The sequence below is a fragment of the Phycodurus eques genome, unplaced genomic scaffold, assembly GCF_024500275.1.
Source record: "Phycodurus eques isolate BA_2022a unplaced genomic scaffold, UOR_Pequ_1.1 contig_212, whole genome shotgun sequence".
Classification (NCBI taxonomy): domain Eukaryota; kingdom Metazoa; phylum Chordata; class Actinopteri; order Syngnathiformes; family Syngnathidae; genus Phycodurus; species Phycodurus eques.
Window position 1 is genome coordinate 1,941 of NW_026904209.1, and position 4,637 is coordinate 6,577.

General features: G+C 43.3%; 2 non-coding genes across 2 annotated transcripts; both read left to right on the forward strand.

The window, feature by feature from the left end:
• Positions 1-787: 787 nt before the first annotated feature.
• On the forward strand, positions 788-951 carry LOC133398631 (U1 spliceosomal RNA). The gene has a single exon (XR_009767956.1). It is a non-coding gene; the product is annotated as a U1 spliceosomal RNA (small nuclear RNA).
• A 743-nt stretch (positions 952-1,694) lies between these two features.
• LOC133398632 (U2 spliceosomal RNA) lies at positions 1,695-1,885 on the forward strand. Its single transcript, XR_009767957.1, has one exon. It is a non-coding gene; the product is annotated as a U2 spliceosomal RNA (small nuclear RNA).
• The last annotated feature ends 2,752 nt before the right edge of the window (positions 1,886-4,637 follow it).

A 4,637-nucleotide genomic window follows, 5' to 3' on the forward strand; every position in this document is an offset into this window, starting at 1 on the left:
CCTCACCAAACTCCTCCCATACCGGAGTTTTTGCTTCAGCGACCACCAAAGCTGCATTCCACTTGGCCAGCCCGTACCCATCAGCTGCCTCATGAGTCCCACAGGCCAAAAAGGCCCGATAGGACTCCTTCTTTAGCTTGACGGCATCCGTCACCAACGGGTTCAAGGATTCCCGCCACGAAAGGCACCGACCACCTTATGGCCACAGCTCCGGTCGACCGCCTCAGCAATGGAGGCGCGGAACATGGTCTGCTCGGACTCGATGTCCCCCGCCTAGCCCGGAACATGAGCAAAGTTCTGTCGGAGGTGAGAATTGAAACTCCTCCTGACGGGATTCTGCCAGACATTCCCAGCAGACCATCACAATACGTTTGGGCCTGCCACTTCGGACCGGCATCTTCCCCCACCCCTCCCACAGTTGGTGAGCCCATGGGAAGTAGAATGAATGCTTTTTGTCTAAAACGTCGCCAAGGTTGTCATGCGCAATAGCTCTTAGAAGGTGGCAGTAGCAATGTGAGATGCGCAGCAAACTGTTGGAACCGGAAGTCTTTTTTCGTGTTTAATATTTATTATTATTTATGTCAAGAACTACTTCTAATTATATTTACTTTCCATTTTTTTTAATTAGTCCAATCATTAGTTCATGTATTAGCACACAGTAGTGTTTCATCTTGCGTATGTTCCGGCTTGCCCGTTGTGTGTATGGTTGTTCACATGCTCACGATGACACCGTCGCTTGACATAGCGTGCGCGTGAATGACTTGCGTGCTCGCGCGGAGTCCAACCCATACTTATCTGGCAGGGGAGATACTATGATCAAGAAGGTGGTTCATCCAGGGTGAGGTTCAGCCATTGTACTCTGGTTGTGCTGACTTCTGCGAGTTCCCCAAATGTGGAAATCTTGACTGCATAATATCTGGTAGCGGGGGGCTGCGTTTGCGCTCTCCCCTGATCGGTGGTTGAACATAATGAGTGTTGTTCATTGTAAAAGCTGGCGTGTACATCATATGACGCTTTGTTACTGCAGTATGATGTAATTTCTAGCATACATGGGTTTACTCTGAGTAGTAGAACCAGTTAGTAATGACAAGTTGAAGCTTCATAACATCGTAACGCTTCGGTCATTGGTTTCGAGTCATGGTCCATGTCTTGATGCTTCATGTGCACACGAAACCACCTGCTGGCCATGTGTATAATCACAGGCAACCGTACTCTGTGTGTGTAACTGGTAACGGTAGTGATCATATACAGGTAAATTGAAAAAAAAATAGAAAACTCAATTGATTTCAGTACTCATACATAGAGATTCTTTAAACACTTGTTTGATAGTAGTTTGTTATGTTATATTCTAGATTCTAGAGGTGGTGAATTTGGAGCATTATACCAGCAACCGATTGTAATTACAAATAACTCATTATTTCTTTGGTTGTTTAAGACTTAATACACGGCGAAAGGATATGCGTTAATCTCCGCATTCTATTGGGATCGACGTGGACCACGTGACCAAGGAACACGAGCATCTGACAACATTATTTCGATATAAACGTTGAAAAACAACAGTTGACATTCGTTTCATAATTGTTGTTTGGCGTGTCCATATGTGACTCATCTGTGATTATCATGTCGATATGTGCCACCATAACTTTGGCTTGTAGGCTGGAGAATGAGTTCGTCTTTTCTGGCGTTATGCTGGCATCGCTTCTCGGCCTTTTGGCTAAGATCAAGTGTAGTATCTGTTCTTATCAGTTTAATATCTGATACGTACCCTATCTGGGGATCATATATTAAATAGATTTTTGGAACTGGAAGATGGAATAGGGGCTTGCTCTGTCCACTCCACGCATTGACCTGGACTTGCAGTACTTCCAGGAATGGTGCACCCCTTCAACTTGGTCAAAATAAATACCAATTGAGCCATCAATCCAATGACTTGAATTCTAATTAATACAGTGAACAGAAGGTAAACAAGTAACTCTGGGGTCTGTTATTCTGACCTTCTGTGTTGTATGGAGGCATATTCAGTTTGGACATGGAGCATTGGAGAAAAGTGACAAGGAATGTTAAAGCCCAGTCTGGCTGGTGGACGTCATGGCAGGCAATATGACTTTAGCGGTACAGCAAACCCATTTGAAACTATATTTAAAAATATAATATACTGTCCATGTTTTTAGAGGCTGTTTGAAAATAATAATAATTCAATTTATATTAAAGTGGGTCGCGACCCATATCCTAAACTTAAGAGAAACCCGCCTATGACCTTTCAAAGGTACACTTTTGAACAATGTTCAGGTGTAACACCTTTGAGAACTTGTCCTCCAGCTTTCATCGGATTGACTTCAAACTTGGTCAGTACCATCGCAGCACCTGGGACATTAAGTTATCAAAAGCTTTTTTTCGCGACATACTATGTGACAGTGGCGGCTCTTCAACTGAAGCTTTTCTCATGTCGCCACAAAACAGGACACGGTGACAGTTCATCAAAGACCTATTTGTGCTATGTTGCACCTACGCCTACGATAATTCCTGCACCCGTGTCGCATCCCGAAAACAAACCAACCAAATTGTAATTACAGCCCATATCCTAAACTCAACAGAAAATGGTCTACAACCATTTAAATGTAATATTCACAGTACTTTAAAGTCCCACAATAATGATCAACAATGGATACACTAGTGTAGTAGGCCGAAGAGTTAAATATCCCTCATGCAGCAACTGTACAAATTATGGATAACAAAGACTTGAGGGCTTGATGTTTGAATTTCAACTCTTATTGGTCGGTTTGAATTTAACCCTCCTATCGGTTGAGGGCCTTCAGGTCCATAAAAGCTCATCAGTTTGGTGAGCTCACTTTCACAGTAGCAGCCATGCCTGAAACTGCATTCAGCCTTTTTTTCAACAAGGACATTTTGAAGAACATGCAGGTCATGACCAACCTGCAAGGCCTCAGCTCACTCACTGGTTAATGTGTATCTGTCATATGTTGTTCTGACTTATTGACCTATTTAAGGCTCTAATTACCTCAAATAAAATTTTCCACTTTGTTTATGTGTGTGTACATCCATCCATCCATTTTCTGAGCCGCTTCTCCTCACTAGGGTCGCGGGCATGCTGGAGCCTATCCCAGCTGTCATCGGGCAGGAGGCAGGGTACACCCTGAACTGGTTGCCAGCCAATCGCAGGGCACATACAAACAAACAACCATCCATTCGCACTCACATTCCCACCAACGTGCAATTTAGAGTTGTAAATTAACCTACCATGCATGTTTTTGGGATGTGGGAGGAAACCGGAGTGTCCGGAGAAGACCCACGCAGGGACGGGGGAAAACATGCAAACTCCACACAGGCGGGGCCGGGGATTGAACTCAGGTCCTCAGATCTGTGAGGCTGACGCTATAACCAGTCGGCTACCGTGCCGTCTGCGTGTCAGCCACCAATTGTGCAAGTTCTCACACTTCAAAAGAGGAGAGAGTCCTGTAATTTTCATCATGTGTATACCTCACCTATGGGAGACAAAATGGAAAAAAAAACGTCCAGAAAATCACATTGTCTGATTTTTAAAGAGTTTATTAGCAAATTATGGTGGAAAATAAGGATTTGGTATATAACAAAAGTTAATCTCAATACTTTGTTATATACCTTTTGTTGGCAATGACAGAGGTCAAATGTTTTCTGAAAGTCTTCACACGGTTTTCACACACTGTTGCTGGTATTTTGGCTCATCGTCATGCTGAAAGACTCAGCCACGTTATATCTTCAATGCCCTTGGTGATGGGAGGAGGTTTTCACTCAAAAACTCACGATACATGGCCCCATTCATTCTTTCCTTTGCACGGATCAGTTGTCCTGGTCTCTTTTCAGAAAAACAGCCCAGGGGCGCCCATGAAAAAGACATTTCTTGGATGACAGAGAAATCTGTTTTGTTACTGTTTTTGTCCTGGTAACCGAAAATGTAAGATGTGCTTCAGCATGATACAGGTTTTCTATCTCAACGATGCATTTCTAATGACTGTCCCATCATATTGCCTCAACATATAATTAGATTTCACACCATTCTGATCGGCCTTATCGGTATAGGCCGATATTTAGCATTTTATGCTGAATGGCTGATCTGCTTTAATGTCATAATTCGTCGATCCGAACAATGACGTCATTCATCGTTTTTTACGATCACTGGGCTTTTTCTTGTCAACTCAAACGCGACCGGATACACTCGTTACCGTGGTGACGACAACGAGAGTGGATCGCGGCGACTGTATTATCAGGACAAAATGAGGGAAAACGTGTGTTAGTGGGCACCGGAGCGCAGGAGAAGACGTTCGTTGAAGGTTTGCGTGATGTATTTTCCCGTACTTTTAATACGATACGGCTCGCAAGCAGGCCACAAAACGTTATGTATCCTAGCAAGCTAGTGCTCGCAGTAACGGTTGTAAGCGAACATGCAGATGTTCTGTCGAATCATGCTCTAAAGTTTCGGTGTGGGTAAAGTAATTTAATTACGATAAAGTAATTGAATTACAGTAAGTTAGCACCCATTATTTCTGTCATGTTGAAAATGTTTGTTTGACCTGACTGATTAGAATACATGATATGACTAGAGCGGTGATTTCCAACCTTTATGGAGCCAAGGAACGTAT